Source organism: Octodon degus, unplaced genomic scaffold (genome assembly GCF_000260255.1).
Source record: "Octodon degus isolate 3935 unplaced genomic scaffold, OctDeg1.0 scaffold00075, whole genome shotgun sequence".
In the NCBI taxonomy this organism is placed as follows: Eukaryota; Metazoa; Chordata; class Mammalia; order Rodentia; family Octodontidae; genus Octodon; species Octodon degus.
Genome location: NW_004524651.1, coordinates 5,193,090 through 5,211,264, shown reverse-complemented (window position 1 = coordinate 5,211,264; position 18,175 = coordinate 5,193,090). Strand labels below are relative to the sequence as shown.

Genomic DNA, 18,175 nt, shown 5'->3' with positions numbered 1-18,175 from the left:
CATAGGTCAGTAGTGGAAGCTAGGAAGTCTGTGCCAGCAGGATGAAGGATCTGTGCTAACAGGCTGAAGGATCTGGACTGGAGCTAGGAAGCAAAGCTCAGGTGAGCACCAGAGCTCCCCCCATAGTACCACAGCATCCTCAGCAACAGTGAGATCCCGAGCTCCTCCAGTGATGAGGAAAGCTGAGTTCCCATCAGGAAAGCCAACATGACAAGCTTCTCTATGAGGCTGAGCAGTGCACCATCTTCCCCTCCAGAGCCAGGAAGCGATGCTCAGGATGAGGACCTGAGCTCCTCCAAAGTTCATGGGGAAAGCCAGCATAACAAGGCTCTCCAGCACAACAACCCAAGAGAACTAGCAGCTTGCAACAGTTCCAACAGCTTCTCCAAACAGCATTTTAATAGCTTCCCTATTCTGACTTTTATGCTGCTGGCAACAACCCTCAGGTTGGCCTCCCACACCCGGCACCATGCTAGTTCAGTTCAGCTGGGTGTAAGAAGGTGACCACCAGTTAGCTATCCACCACACTGTGCAATATCTCTATCACACTACTAAAGAATCATTTACAATTTTTAGAGTTTTAATGATACTAACCAGAGCAAAAGAAAATTAAGATAGAATAAAGTATAATTTTTCTACTATCCAGCATGGGAAAAGTGGAGAATACAAGCCTCGTCACAAGGGCAGCAGCACTCTCTTGTTCCAGTGGTCATACGGTAAAATAGGCAGACTTCTGTTTTTGTTATTTTCTGTAATCAAACCCACGTAGATAAGACTACACATTTAATACAGTGTGTTACTCCTGCACAAAAGGGGAAAACTTAACATTTCTAGCCTAATATGGCTACTAAGTTCTTTACAATGCCAACTCAACAAGGTAAGGTGGGATAATATGCATATTAATAAGCAGCATGTTATGCATCAATAGCAGAAACAGATTTTCCATGTTCTGCAGTCATCTGAATAAAATTATTGGCATGCAGCACACTCCGTTAGAAAAAAAAGAAAGAAAAGAGAAATACCCAGAACACAGCAAAGTTCCATTACTCTTGTGGTACCCAGCACCATTTTTAAAAATTAGCTTCTTAATCATCACCTGGAAAGGAAACATGCCAGAGTAACATCATTAAAAACATCTCTGATAAAGCATGGTCACTACGATGTACCATGAAGCAGGTATAAGATATTTACATTCACAGAGGTATGGTACATATGGTCCTACATCTGTAATACTAAAGGACACAATTGATTCTACTTTTCCAGCAGAGGCAAGCTTTAAAACTCTAGACTTTGGAATTAAAACTTTCACTCTCATACATATTCGCAACACATGCATTTCTACTTCTAGGTTTCTGTGAATACATCAAATACATTTTCTGGTGTACAAGACATCTATTCATCACAGCATTGTGGCAATGACACAGAAATGTATGCCTCAAACCGAAAGTAGAAACTATGATAATCTTCTTAGTGAACTTTTTTATCCTGCATCAAGTATAACATGAGTAAGCAAGGTAAAAACGAAAAACAAGGAACAGAATAATCCTTAGGATAAGTTCCTATTTTTTTAAAGAAGGAATGAACATTCATATATATTTCTACGAAATGGAAGTATGACAGAAATAAAGTGAATGATATTACAAGGTTGACTATGAAATTGAGGGGGAAAATGGGGAAAGGAAACTCCCTATTTTCCCTATAATAAAATTATATACGTGGCCCACATGTACAAGCATCAGGTTGTCTCACTCGTAGGAGAACCTGAAAGAGTAAATAAAATCTGAAAGGTACAATAGACACAAGGAAAGGGGAAGAATCTGTTCAATGGGAAGGAAAAACTGGGGTGAGGAAAAAGACAAAATAAAGAAGAAAAAAAGATATATATATATATATATATATATATATATATATATATACAGTATTGCTTGGATAATTCTACTGCTGACCTTTTTCTGGTCTATTAAAAGACCAGAAAACTTAATGTTTAGGTTTTTTTCTTTTCAATTTTCTATAACTTTTTTCTTTTTTCCAATTCTGCAGGTTTAGATCTGATAATCTAAACAACTAATTTGAAGGTAGCATTATGCAATACAACAACCATTATCAAATTCCTATTATTTTCTTTAATGAAATTTTGTATTATTTCTAATTATTTTTACTATTTTGTAGTCTTTTAAAATATATTTTAAAAAGTATATGCCCCTGCTTTTTAAAAATAAAAAATAACTGGGTCTGCAATAGACGCCATGATCAAAACACTTAAAGCTTTTAGACATGGGTCCCATAGTTATGTGACTTTGTGAATGTCACCTTACACTTGAGTCTTAGTTATTATGAAAGCTGACAAATGGCCACTTGAATATAGATCTTAAGTAGAAATAGTTAATATTACCTTACATGCAAAAGAGACCGTACAGATTTTTGAGATGGAGAGATTATCCTGGTTTATTTAGGTAAGTCCTACAGTATAATCACAAAGGTCCTTATAAAAGAGATGAAAGAGGTAGATTGGGATAGATAGGTGAAGTGAGAATGCAAGGAAATAGATAGATACATAGATAGAGACAGGCAGACAGACAGACAGACAGACAGACAGACAGACAGAGACAGAGACAGAGACAGAGAGACAGGGATGGAAGATGCTATGTACATGAAGCCTTAGAAATGGGTATTGGACCATCAACTAAGAAATGCATTTGAGAGGGCCAGTGAGATAGCTCAGTGGATCAAAGTGCCTGCTTCAGCAAGCCTGGGGACCAGGGTTCGATCCCTGGCCTCGCATGCCACACCAGCCCCGCCCCCAAGGTGTGCTGTCCACGCATGGTGGCGCACACCTGTAACCCCAGTGCTTGGGAGGCTGAAAACAAGAGGATCACTGTGAGTCCAAGTTGCATAATGAGACCCTGTACTAAATACATGAATGGGAAAAAAAAGAAAAAAAAATGCATTTGACTTTTAGATGCTGGGAAAGGCAAGGAAATGGATTCTCCTTTAGAGCTTCCAGAAGGAGCCAGCCCTGTAGACATCCTGACTTTAACCAACGGGTTAAATTTGGGCTTCTGAGTTCCAGAATTATAAAAGAATATATTTGTGCTGTTTATAAGCCATTGAATTTATGACTATTTATTATAGCATCATTAGAAAAATTAATATAGTTATCCAATCTAGAAATTGAGAATGAAACTAGATTATAAGTAACGATAATAATTGTAATTAAAACCCCAAATATTTGTCAGTACTTAGTATATGTTAGATGCTATCCTAAGGGCTTTATACAGATCCCCACCACAATCCTCGCAGTAGCCTGCTACGTGGACACAACTTACACTTCCCAGTCCCTGCAGAGGAGCCAAAATTTGGAGTTTAGTAATTTTCTGATGAGTGACAAAGGAGATGGAGAGCTGCTTGACTCCACAGCGACTCCACGAGCCACTTTCGTGCCTCTAAATTAGGCACAGCTACGATGCTTATTCTTTTAATTTTACAATGATTTCAGGCAAATCTGATAAATTTGTTACAGATAAAGTTTATGTCCCCGAGAGAGCAACGATGCCAGGAAAACAATCCCTGCTTTCAAGGCTACCTGACATGAAAGACAGAGTCAAACCCTGGAGGAAGTGGTGAGGACAGAGCTTGTGTTCAGTAATCATTACAGTAGGGACAAAGAATCCGATGCGACCTGACCTGAACTTGAATTACGCAGCGGTGACAGCGCACCACACAGGGAGAATGAGGAAATAGGGAGGGGCGAGCAGGGCCCTGGCGGAGTCAGGGAAATGACAAATTACCGGGGGTTAGTCAGTGCAAATTTGATTACGCCAGCTGTGCTCTAGAGCCCTTTTAAAGCTAGAATTCAGTCCTCCCGCAGCAACTTGGAGGCAGAGACCCTACTGCCTTCAGCGGTTGCCAGCACAAACAATTCTTTCGGCAGCTTTAAGTTTTTAGGCAGGTAGTCTAATGCAGGGTACAATCACTCCAAGAATATGACCTTGAACTGTGAGAAGCCGGGTTAGGATTTATTCAGGACAAGACTGAGGCCTCGGACGAAGAAGGCTCCAAAGAGCTTGGTTAGAGCTCGGCCAGGGAGAGAATCTTCGGCACATGCTAAAATGGGCTTTTATACATATAACATAGGAACCTCAGAGCAACAGATAAAAGACGCACTCGGCCAAGGAGTTGATCTTGCAGACGGACACTGAGATATAGAGGAGATGGGGGCTTTCTTGCGTGGGACAAGGTACATGAATTGCTTTGTTTGATGATGAGCCTAGGGAGCACCTACTCTACTGTCCAGGGTGCATTAGGGAAGAGCGCAGCTGTTACATCTCGGAAATAGTTTGCTCTGAGACATTTGGAGGCAATAGGAAAGCCCCAGGGCATGAGTGTTGGTGAGTTACTATTCTAGAGACTTCTCCAGCACTACTGCTTTGATCTGCTCTACCTGTGGCTATGCACAGGACTCAAGTGGTGAGGGCGGGAGAGAATTGCCACAAGAAGTTTTGGTAAGATTCACACAAGAGTTCATCAGAGACAATCCCAGAAGCCTCTGGTTCTAGAGCCAAATTTCAGAAGGGATTCTTCCTCAAACAATACCAAAACTAATTTGGATTTCAGGACTTCCGATCATACTATATCAAAGCCCAGGGGTCTTAGGCTTGTGACTGCTGTGCATGGAAAGGTCTCTTCCCTGTGCCCTGAGCCTCCATGTCGGCTCCAGGACAGGCAGGTAAGCCTGCTTTGGCACTGCTTCCTCCGTCCCCTACAGTCCCCACCAACCCTGGAGAGCCACTGTTGACCACATTTGTTGTGAACAGGCAAAGAGGGCTTGGTTGCATAGTTCTCTGAACTGCAGGAGAACACTGATAATTGTTATCAAGTGAGGGTTTCCTTATTTAGTTGAGAGCTACAATTGTCAATAAAGATGAGAAACTACCACGAAAAGGAATCTAGAGAAAATACTCCCTCTCCCTGTAAAATCAGTAAATAGCCTCATCTGAAAGAGAACTTGGTGACATCTGGCTGCCAGGAATAAATAAAATGTCCCATCTGGTGGAAGGCTTTTGAGATCCCATTTCCTATTCAGATGGTTGCTGTCACTGCAGGTGGATGGCAAAACCCCAAGTATTATAAGCAACCTGTGCTACCAGTTCAGTGAAGCTACATTATGCAGTTTCACTGATTAAAAACGAACATTTCTTGAGATTTAACCATCTCTATTTTGCAAAGTTATGATTAACAAAAATACTCCAGGTACAGACAAACTATAAACAAGTTTTTTTTCTGAAATATATTCTATCTAGTCACTATCCACTTTGTCATGAAACTAGAAAATTTGACCATTGTGCACATCCCAAATGTTAAAGTACAACAAGGAAGTGCTATAGAAATGGTTTCCCCAAAAATTTTGAGGAAAAAAGCAAATTTTCTCCCCAAGTGTAGCTTCATTTCTCAGTTGTATCCAGTTTTAGTCTGATGAACCAAGTTCTCTCGGATCTAAGAAATTCTACCTTGTCTAGGCACTTGTTGAGAAGATTCTCAGTCCTAACAAAGCTGCTGTAACAGCAGTCACTCTCTGTAGATGGAGGGTTGTTGAGGTGGCCTTTGATTGAACCAAAGGTTAATTAATTTTGAGGTACGGTTGCACTAATAGATGGCATTCGCTATTTTACTATTTTTCCAAAAGTGAGTAATTGAGAAGTAAACAGATTTTTAATGACTGCGCAATAGCTAGATCTGTGCAGCTATGAAAGATTTTCATATATATTTAATTAAACTGACCTTCAGGTATCCTGCAATGTTTATTTCTACAAATAGCTAAGGCTTTGATAAGTTCTAGGTTATCTGTAGGACTTTCAAGATCTTTTAAGTGCAATCAACATTCAAAACATCATTAAACTTTACTGTTTGTGTATCATTAATGTCTACAAAATGCATTACAATGGCCAAAGCAAAAAGATGTATTTCCTTTATGTGTTTCCCATTTCCCATTGCCCATTACCAGTACACTACATGAATTATTCACTTTATCATGGTGGCTCTAGATAAAATATTTTACCATTTATGCCATGTCAAAAATCTAAAAGGCCAATAGTCCATAACAGTAGTGGGTTATCAGCAGAATTGGGTTATTTTTCTGAATTCAAGTACCTACAGTATTAGAACTGGCATTCGGTATGAAAAGGTGTGCAGTTATACTTTAACTGCAGTATAACACCCATCTTTGACAAAACAAACCAAAAAAAAAGGCATATAAATGACCATTTTGTAGCAAAACATATATACATGTGTATATACAAAATAGGATAGATATACAGCTACTTTCTCTTAGTTCACCGAGAAGAAAAGTTTGTACTAGCATTGTTTAGACAGGATATCATGTCTGCATCTTGTACTATAACTACTACAAAGACAACAATATACAATGTGTTAATTATTGTAACTGTTCTACTAGCCTGTTTTGAAGCCCTCTTATTGCTATTTCTTTCTCATTAAAATTAATAAAAGTATTGTAAAGTTATTGCTCCAAAACCTAACTAGGCAAAAGTTATGTGCACAAGACTGTAATAGATGTCCATTAGGTAATTAATAAAGAATATTTCTGTATGTGTGACTTTGAAAAAAATCTAAAGGTGGTTTATTTTCTATCTTTCTAAGACAAAATCTTTGGAGAATCCAAACAAAGTTCTTAATTAAGTATAAAGCAAGTAAAAGGAAGATAAAAAGAAGAGAAAAGGAAGTATTTCCAGCAGGATGTGGAGCCACATGCCTGTCAGCAGAGCTCCACAGAGGCTGAGGCAGGAGGACACTGGGAAGGAGAGGCCAGCCTGGGCCACACGGTGAGGTGCTTGCTGTCTTGAGGGGAAGCAAAGGAAAGTCTTTCTCTAAAAAGATTATTAAAAGTGTTTCTCAAAATAATTGAGAGTGCAGCTGGAGAGATAGCTCAGCAGTCTAAGTGCCAGCCTGGCAAGCACAAGGACATGGGTTTGACCCCTGTACCACATGCCATGCCGACCCTGACCCCGGCGCACTGTGCTGGCCATGAAGACCAGGTGTGGTGGTGCAAGCCTATAATCCCACCCCTGGGGAGGCTGAGGCAGGAGGATCTCTATGAGTTGAAGCTGCATAGGAAGGCCCTTAACCAAATAAATAAATAAAAGATTTTAAAAAATAATAGAGGGTATTCCATCCAAATGTCAGGATTCCATTGTTACATATGAAATATACTGAATAAAATTTAGGGCTCATGTGTTTGTCAGAGGTTTTTATTCCATTTCAATGTACAAAATTAACCAAATCAATGTATGCAGACAGGGAGAAATTAGCTGGGGTTCATGTTGGCTTTAGGATTTTTTATTTTATTTACTTTTATTTTTCCTTTTTTATTTTTTGGTGGTACCAGGGATTGAACTCAGGACCTTACACTTGCCAGGCCAGCACTTATTCTACTGAGCTATCTCCCCAGCCCTCCATCTTCAGGATTTTTTAATGGACAAAGAAATAAAACTATACTAGAAATAGAAAATGACACTTTTCTCTGCTGTCACCTTGTCTTTCACATCAGTTTTATTAACAGCTCTATTTCTTCTAAGGATATACATATTAACCCCATATCTCCTCCCTAAAAATTCTTCCTTTCTGTAGTATCCATTTTCTTATAATTTAAAACCTGATAAAAATTAGGAAGTTTTTTTATTTGTACGACTATTAGTTGTTCATACAGACTAAAAGATTTCCGAATTAAAGTGGAAGGAAAGAGCTGGTCAGGGCAGGGTCTGACCTGAATTGTTTGTACAGTGATAACCCAGTCTACATTTTCATCATACTTTGTCTTCTTTTTTTTTAATTAACTGAACTTTGAATTAATCCCAATTAATATCCTCCTTTCAAACTGGTACTAATTCTTCAAAATAAAGCCATACAGAAACTTTCCATTGAACCTATCAACTCTGATGGACTTTAAAATTAAGGAAATCTAAACTATTTGTGGATATTTCTATTTATTCCCTTTTAGTTAAAATATTTTACTGAGATCTAGATTGATGCCATTGAATAAATTAACAGTAAGGAAACAGTTTTTGATTCCAAAAAAAGCTGTTAAAATCCAAATTTGTAGAGAAGTGGAACAGAAGATTAATTGTATACTTTTATGTATGGGTTGGGAAATCGATGAGCATGCTAAAAAATATGTACAGAAAAGCGAATTTGCATTTCCATATCATTTGTCTAACTTAAAAACATACAGTACTCATCAAACAGTTTGTTTTCCAGAGACACAGAGAAAGCATTTTAATTTCATTTATTTTTTTAAAAGTTAAATCTTTTTTTTTAAGAGTCATTTGTAAAAACCAGAAAGGAAAGCTTACTTGTGTTTATTACTTTTAAGAACAAGGGAGATTTTCACAGCTGTCATGCAAATTCAGACCAGAGGAGTAAATAAGGAATTAATAAATAAAAAACCCTCATAAATAAAATGCACTTATGGATGCAATAGACCTGTTTCCAAGCCCTGAGTCTGATCCCCAGCAACACACACACACACACACACACACACACACACACACACACAAATTTAAGCAAACAGAAAATAAATGTAAATTAAGAAAATAGAAGAGCTCTTATCCTTAGCCTTCAGGAGTTTTGCAAGCATTTTCCTGCATGAGAGAGAAGTATGACAGGAACAATAAGTTTGCGAGATACGTTGGATTGGCTCCCGGCTGTGCCGAACAAACCCTGCACAGAGCATTGCCCTTTCACCCTGATTCTCTGACTTAACTCTTGCTTCCCTATCTCATTCCCCTGCCTCGTCATGCACAGAGAGAAATTGTACCAATCACTGACATAGAAACAACAAAATGTAATGAACTGTAGTCTTTGTGAGGCACTGAGCATTGTTAAGTATTGCAGGACCACTTTGGAAATTTCTGTTTGACAGAGATGCTGTCAAGGAAAGATACAACTGAAATTCAGACTTTCATCAGCCGGATGCCAATGTCCACAGTCCCTCCATCTCCTTGTCCACCATCACTCACCTCTGTGGGGAGTTAGCAGGATGATTGCTTTTACTGCACTTCGTGTCAAGACAGAGGAATACTTATGGGTTTCCACTTGTTTCATCAATAATTTCTAGTACCCAAAGTCTGAGCAACTTTGAAACTCCTAGAAAAAGGAGTCAAAGCAGTATTTGTCATCAAGACCAAGAGATTCAGGGAAAAGAAAACTTACTTCACTTTATTTCCAGGTTTGTCTTAACGATTTTGTCCAATCTTACGTAACTATATCTGTTAATCTGAGCAACAGATCTGATGATAAAAGTAGAAAATATGACAACTATTGTTAATTTGCTATCCTTGATTTGAAAATCTGTAAAATATATATTGTTGTATGTTACCCTGTTTCTGTCTTTGCACCTGCTATTTGTTTTTGCTTTTGTTTATACTCTTCAAAATAAAATTATTTTACTCTCTTTAAAATAAAAAAGTAACAAAGATAAGAAAAACCTAAGATATTTTAAAATCAAGTGTTAATATTCAATTATTTGTCCAATCTTGCATAACTATATCTGTTAATCTACACAACAAATTTGATAATAAAAATAGATAACAACCACTGTGAATTAGCTATTCTTGTTTTGAAAACCTGTAACATATATATTGCTGTATGTCACTCTGTTTCCGTCATTGTTTCTGCTATTTGTTTTTTCTTTTAACTTTGAAAATAATATAAAATAAAATTAAAAAAGAAAAAAGAATAGTGGGTTATGTAGGCGACAGTCTATGCAAATTATTTTTTTTTGAAAAGATACAGAATGAACAGTTTGAACATAACATGAGGTGGAAATTTATCCAATTCCAGAAGGCGTGCCATTGCTGCTTTTGTGGTGCTCAAGTGATGGGAAACGGCAACGGCTCTCCAGATTTTCCTCTTTCTTCACACTGGCAAGCACAGTGTCTATATCAAAGCCTGAGTAGCACCACCACTCCCAAATCCTGCTGAGAGGTCGGTACTGTCACCAACCACAGCATGAGCTCAGAGTGCTCACGGTCCAGTACAGCTGGAGACGGCGGTACATGGAGGCAGAAGGGGAATGCAGCAGGCATGGGGCATGTGAATTTCCCAGAGCACACCTGGGCGCTGGGTGATGTTAGAGCTTCTGATGTTTTAGAAGTCCCCAAGGGAAAGGGGAATCAGTCAAGGCTATGCCAAGGGAAAGCCTTTCTTCCTGTTGGTTGTTTCAGATTGTCCAAGTGAAAGTGTCTAAGTATAAAGTATACAGCAGTTTTTAATTACAGTAAAGTGATGGCACTTGAGAAGACTATTCCAACTATTTTTACACCTTAAGCCTTTGTATTATCTCCAAGGATGTGTCCCCCTTGTTGCACAGACAATGCATATAACAAACAGCAGAGAAAGGAGGCTTGTTTTTATCTCATCTCCTTCAGAGCTAAACTCTGTGTGGCAGTGTCTTCTAATGGTTGTATCTACTCTGAATTAACTCACAAGGCCAATGAAAGTAGGGGCTCTTCACTAAAAATAGATTTGCCTGGAGAAGTCTTGTATTTTCATCCTTGTAAATAGATATGTATTTCTTGTAAATGCTGTAAACTTTGAACTGATAAAAGAAATTAATGTCACTGAGAGAGAGGCATAAAAGAGAACTAAAATATCCCAGAATTATTCAGCCAGAAGGAAGCTCCAGGGATCTAGCTTTTAAACCTACAGGATGGTCTGAAGCTAAAGGGTTGCCTTTGTCTCACTACTGCTGGGTCATATTATTTTCACAATACTGTGGCAGTTTCTACATTCTTGTCTTCCAAGAAAGACCCCAGATATTCTCATCTGGCAAAGGACTCCTTGAAGGTTATTCTGAACTGAAACCCTCCCGCATGCCTGTCTCTCCCTTCCATTTGTCTCCTATGAAAATGGGCCTTGCTTAGAAATGGTTCTTCAGTAACCAGGCTTTCAGGTCCACTCAATTACAGGTGAAGTAACAGGGTTTCTTTAGGACATTTTCCCTTCTCCTTAAAACTTCAGTCATTCACCTGTAGTCTTCACATGTAACAGATGATTGATAAATACAGCATAAAATGGGCGTGGTCGACTTTCTATAAATTGCTGGTCATGCCGTACTCTTTCCATGATGAATCCCCACAATAGCAGCAGATATACTCAAAAGGGATATAAATAATTCTGAAGAGAACCAAAAATGCTTCAATGGTTTCAAGCACACACATATATATGTAACATATTCATAAATAAATATATAGATACAAGGGCCAACCAAATAGCTCAGTGGATTAAAGTGCCTGGATTAAAGCAGGAGCAAGGGCCAGGTTTTGATCCCCAGACCCGCTGTGCCGGCCCCTCTGCCAGGGTGTGCTGAGACAGTGATTGAGACTGGGCGTGGTAGCACACGCCTATAATCCCAGCACTTGGGAGGCTGTAAACAGGAAAATCACTTTCAGTCTGATCTAGTAGTGAGATGCTGAACACCCTGTAGACTCTTTGCTAAAATACAGGAAAAAAGATAGATAGATTGATAGATAGATAGATAGATAGATAGATAGATAGATAGATAGATAGATGTGTGTGTGTTCTTTTATTGCCGTCTAGCTTTTCAGTTAGTCTTGGACTGTGAAGTTTACTTATCGACTGATCTGGACTCACTTTTAGGGATTCCACCCACATACATCTTGTGGGTGCCTGATTCAGTGGCTTGAGAATCTTATCTAAGAACACTGGGGTACCTGCCCAATAAACAATTATCAAATATGACCTAAGTGATTGATAACTGATCATTAGCAAATATTCTTGACTCAAGAATCTGGATAAACTCTTTTCACAAAGCTTTCCATTATTTTATTTATTGAATTGAGGACACTTACTTTTAGTACATTATTATGTACCATGCATGACACTATATAAAATATAAATGATTACAATCCCTGTTTTAAAGGCACTCGCACTCCACTCGGGGAGACACGTGTAAACTGTGATCCCAATTGAGACTCACAGAAAAGACGACAAGGGCTTCAGACTTCCATGCAAACACAGAGGAAGGATTGCAGTAGAAAGCTGTTCGCAGAACAAATGGTTCATCAGCTGTCTGTTTAGCTAACACACAATCGCGAAGGAGCCAGACTTTGCGAAGAAATCTTTTTCCATACGCGGCCGCCTGTAGTTATTCTCCCAGGGATACTTCTGGCAGCCGGAAAGGGAAGACAACAAAGGGCAAGAGCAAAGAAAAGAAGAGGCAAGATGACACAAAATGAAAGGGGAAGAAGGAAAGCCCCCGAGAGAGTCTCTGGGGTAGCTGCCACCCAGCCCTGGAGTCCTCCCTCCACATTACTTCCTGGTGTTGCTGTCTTCCCAATAGTGTGGTGATTTCTACGCCTGGACCCTGGGTCTCTCTTTTATTTTTATCATAATTTTATTTTACTTTGAAGAGTAAAAACCAAAGCAAGAACAAAAATCAGAAACAAGGACAGAGACAGGGTAACATACAACCGTGCATATCTTACAGATTTTCAAAACAAGAATAGCTGATTAACAATGGTTGAGATATTATCTATTTTTATCATTAGATCTATTGCTCAGATTAACAGAGATAGTTATGTAAGATTGGACATATGATTGAATGTTACCACTTGCTTTCAAGAAATCTTAAATTTTTGTTTTTGTCTCTTTTTTTCTTTGATTACCTTTTTCAAAAAATTTATTTTAAAGAGAGTAATTGATATGACATTAAGAATGGTACACATTTAGAAGACCAAGGTAACAGGTATTCCAGCCTAGTTTTTGTATTACACATTGTTGTCTTCAGTGGAGTTGATTAGATCACAGACATCAGCATATAGAGATAGTCAAGGTGAAAATTCTGTATATTAACTGTTATTCAAAACACTGATGGAAATTCTTAGTAAAATCACCTCAGCCATCCTATATGTATACTTGCATGTTTTCTCCCTACATTTTTCTTACCTTTTTTCCTTCTCTTCATTGTTTAATCCTTAAGTTTGGTTTCTTTCTGTTTTACTATATCTTTTATACCTTTCAGGTTTTATTCCTTCTTTCAGGTTCTTACACTAGGGAGATAAAACTATATTTCAAGCACACACATATATATGTGAGTCTGGTTTATTTCACCTATGGGTATAGCTTCTAATTGCATCCACTTACCTATGAAGGCTTCGAGTTTGTCTTCCTACCACATCTTTTTCATCCATTCCTCAGGTGATGGGCATTTTGGTTGCTTCCAAGAAATCTTGGCTATCACAAATTGTGCTGCTATAAACATGGGTGCACATATACCACTATAGCATGGGTTTTCAGTTCTTTTGGGAAAATATCCAGAAAGGAAATAGCTGGATGGAATGGGATTTCCAGTCCTATTTTATTGAGGAGTCTCCACGCTGATTTCCATAGTGGTTGTACCAGTCTACATTCCCACCAGCAATGGAGAAGAGTTCCTTTTCCCCATAGCCTCTCCAGCATTTGTTATTAGTTGATTTCTTTATGATAGTCATTCTTTCTGAGGTGAAAAGGTATCTCAGTGTTGTTTTAATTTGTATTTCTTAAGTGTCCAATGATGTGGAGCATTTTTTCAGGTATTTATTTGCCTCTTGTATTTCTTCCTCTGAGAAATATGTATTCATCTCAGATGCTCTTGAAGTATTTTTGACCAACTAAACTAGAAGTCACTGACACTTCTGCCTCTTAATTTCAACAGTTCTTTCTCAAGCCCACTCCTTTGCAGTAGGATTGACCTGGCACCTTTCTCTGAGGCCACTAAAAAATCCCACTGGGGGGATGGTCTCCTATTCATTGCTCTAGAGCCCCTTCCATAGGCAAAGACTCTATAGATTGATTGCCCTCTGACATTATTTCTTCAAGTAGTGACTTTTCTTAATTTTAATACCCAACTCTACTATTGTCAGCCTCACAGGCAAAATCCCATTCTGGCTGTTATTTATTTAACTTTTTCTCAACTAGCTCTTATTCTGCCTGGGGTTTCCCTTTCTTAGAGGATGCAGGGAACAGTAGCCACACACACACTACCCTCTACTCTCCAACTCCTGTTTTTATCTGCCCATTTCTCACCTGGTCTCATAGTCAGACCAAATGACATTTAACCCAGTGGACATGTCTCATAAACTTGCAGTTATTTGAAGTTCTTAAAGAAGGAAGTTTATGATTAAATAAAATTAGAAAACGTAAGTAGACTTTGAAATGGCATATGGTTAAAATTGACTTAAAATATCATTTAATTTTATCATTCTAAAGATCAAAGAAACCTGTTTACATTTTGAAAATACAGACATAATAAGAACCAGCTTAAACTTGTTAAATCAAGCTGCTTGTAGTGGGGCACACCTGGAAGGCTGATGCAGAGGGATCCCAAGTTCAGGTGAGGTACTTAGTGATTTATGGATACTCTGTCTCAAAATTAGAAAACAAAATAAGATAGTTCAGTGTGAAGGTTCTGTGTTCACTCCCCTGCACTGGTGAAAAACTTTCTGTATCAGGGCCAGAGAGAGCTCTGTGGTCTAAGCACCTGACTGGGAAGTGCAAGGACCAGGTTCTATCCCTGGCACCACATGCCCTGCTGGCCCACTGAGCATGCTACCGAATCTGGGAGTGGTGGCTCACCCCTGTAATCCCAGCACTGGGGAGGCTGGGACAGGAGGATCATTGCTAGTCTGAGATGTAGAGCGAGACCCTGTAAAGAAATGATTTTGCTGAATCAAAATATTTTGTAGTAAGGCTGAATTTCCCTGGTAATTATGGTGTTGCTACCTGTATGAATTCCAGAATTTGAGGGCTTCTGTACCACTAAACTCTTCAATGCCCTTTTATTGATCTAGTGATTAACACCATTCTTTATGAACTTAGAAATGTTCAAAAAATTTTAAGTTACTCCTGAGCAATGCATGAAACTGTTTGATATATTTGCAAAGATTATAGAAATGGGAAATGAGTGAACATATGCCTTGCAGGCGGCCATCTAAAACTTCAATTTTTTGGCTACTCCTGCTTGCATTTGCTTTCCCTCCTAAGCCACTCTTCCTCCAATCTCATGTCAGTTCCATGTCCATGATATCCCAGATTCTTAGCATGCTCTGTGTACTGATGGGAAACAGGCAGAGTAATAGGGACCTCAGTGCAGCAATATTTGCAGACAGCAAGAAGTAACTATCGCTTTTTGATAGTCCTACAAAAGCCTATTTTAAACTGCCCTCGGGTTTATCAAAAGATATAAAGAAAAATCAATTATTTAGAAGCATTTGGAGTTTTCATAGTTTTATTTACCAAGTTCTTTAGAACTAGCAAACACTCAGCAAAGTCTAAAATGCCTAAATATGAGTTATAAATTAACAGTCTAGTGCATGATAAATGGAACAAAAATAACTGGGGATCGGCAGGGACAGGATGGCAAAACTAGCAGGTGATAAAGGCTCATTTTTAGACAGTGATATGTTACTATTGTGTACAAATACATCCTTTTGAAATGATTAGAAATTCAAAGCAATGGAAAGACTTTTAAGCTATATTTAAATGATTTGCTTCTTCATTTATAAATTCAACCTCAAGATTACTTAAAAATAGCATTTAGTAGTGGTAGGCTTATAAATAAATAAATTTTATAAATAAATAAATAAATAAATTTTTCTCTTCACATTTCAAATTTCCACCTTTTAATTAAAGACCCATTACTTTTTGCTTCATATTATCTTACTGACATATCCCTGAAATTTGAAAATTCTTATATATTTATAGGATACTTGTGCTTCTTCTTTTATCCAGTTTTCATCTTTATATATACTTACAGTCTTTTTCTCATTTAGTCATTCATCTTTTTGAAATTTATTTTCATTTATTCATCCTGTAACACAGTTATCCCTTGGTATCCATAGAAAACCAGTTTCTAGGACCACCTCTCCCCATAGCTACCTAAATCTATGGATGTTCAAGCATATCATATATTTGGATATAACCTATGCACATCTTCCTGTATACTTTGAATTGCATCTAAGTTATTTATAATACCTGTTTTAGTTTCTTTTCTCTCTTTGCTAAGATCAAATACCCAGTGCCTAAGGATACAAGGGGGAAGTATTTATATAGCTCACAGTATGTAGAGGTTTCAGTCCATCATGTCTAGCCCCAAGGCAGGGTGGCATGGCAGAGGAAAAGAAGTTCACGGAGGGCAGAAGATAGCAAACAACAGCTCTTTCTATTCCTGGTATCTTATGCAAGCTACTTAGGGCAGGTAGCACTCAGACCCTTTATACCAGCACCTTTTATCCTAGCACTGTGTCATGAACCAGTCACATACTCTAGACTCAGTCACTTCTGAAAAACCTCACCTACGGCCACGTGAGGCTTTGGGAGGGGGGACTTAAATGCAAGCTACAACAATTCCAATACTATGAAAAGAATTATTATACCACATTGTTTGGGGGAATAATAACAATTACAGTGTTGCATATATTCAATACAGATGCAGTTTTTATTCTAAAGATTCTTGATCAATGATTGGTTTAAGCACACCAACATGGAACACATTAATAAAAAGGGCCCATTATATTAATATAAAAATCTATGCATATTATATTCTCCTTCATTTTATATAAAAGACTCAATCAGCAAGCTCAATAACAGTCACATGGAGTGGGACCTTTCACATCCCCTAAATCCTACTCCAACAGGCCCCCAGGCCCAGCATGTGAGTGGGACCTTCCACTCACTTGCAGGAACTTCCTCCATCAGACAAGCCTGGTGTAGAACCCTGCAGCATAACTCCCTGAAAAGAGGCAAGGGGCAAGATCTACCCAACTAATCCAGGGTCAGAACATCTTGCCAGAGGGGTACAGTGGATCCACTTCCATGGGCTGCAGCAAGAAGAAGTAGAACACAGCAGCCTACCCAAGCCAGGCCTACCTGGATGAGTTTGAACTGGGTAGATCCAATTTCAATAAGCTGAGAAACCTTGCTAGACCCAGATCTATGAGAGCATCCTCTTTATTGATTGAGAGAAGGGGCAATAGATAACCAGGGAGAACTGATCTTCCTGGAAGACTAAGGTACAAAAGGGAAGGTGATCACATAGAACTTAGGAGAACTAAGTTATGTACAAATTCCCAATTTAATATCTGCTTAGCTATACAGTCATGTTTGTTCTTAGGGTCTAAAAGGAAAAGCGATTAGATACAAAAATTTGTCAACTGCTAAATCTCACTACCCATTATTAGTGTTGTCAATTATAGTTCTGGAAATACAAAACTGTGACTGCCTTAACCACATAATCTCACTTGGGTAACAATATTGGTACATGCAAAGATATTAAGTGCACCAAAGCTCTATACCAAAGGTCAGAATATAGTGTTATACAAAATGACAAAGAGAAGGGGCAAAATGCATTCTCAGACCCTGAGCCCACAAAGAAAATTTGCAGGAGACACCAGCACAAAAGAAATAGGAAATCACATACCTGAAATAATAGCGTTTGAAGTAAAGAACCAATTACAGAAAGATATAGAGGAAATCAGATTAGAAAAAAATCTCAGAAGTAAACAAAGAAATGATAAATACAATGAAAGAATTATTAAATGCTTCTAAAGAAGACACTGATAAAAAATAGAGGAGAATACAAAAATGATGGAATGCATGAATGAGCAATATAGGAAAGAAATAGAATACAGGAAGCAGATTCCAAGAAGTATACAGGAAATTAAACCTCAAGCACAAGCTGGCAAAACCTAATGAGTGAAAGTGAAGATAGAATTTCAGGCCTTGATGACACCATTGCAGCTAGTTAAAAGGTAAGAAAAGATCTCTTAAAAAAAACTTGAATAGGGGCCAGGAATTTGGCTCAGTAGAGTAAGCACTTGCCTAGCAAGCTCGAAGGCCTGAGTTAATCTCCAGTAGCATAAAAAGAGAAAAAAATAGGATGCAGGAAAAAATAATTCAACATCTGCAAGATGATGCAAAGATGAACAACATAAGACTAATATGCACCAGTGAGAAAGAGGGTGTCAATACAAATGACATGAAAAGAATACAGGCAGAAGTCATAGCAGAACACTTCCAAAATATGGGGAAACAATCTGACATTCAGGTAAGCAAAGCATATAAAACTCCAAATAATATCAACCCAGGGGCCAGAAAGATGGCTCAG

At 38.3% G+C, this 18,175-nt stretch overlaps 1 pseudogene; it reads left to right on the top strand.

The window, feature by feature from the left end:
- Positions 1-647: 647 nt before the first annotated feature.
- LOC101566446 overlaps positions 648-18,175 on the top strand; it is a 40,778-nt pseudogene continuing 23,250 nt past the window's right edge.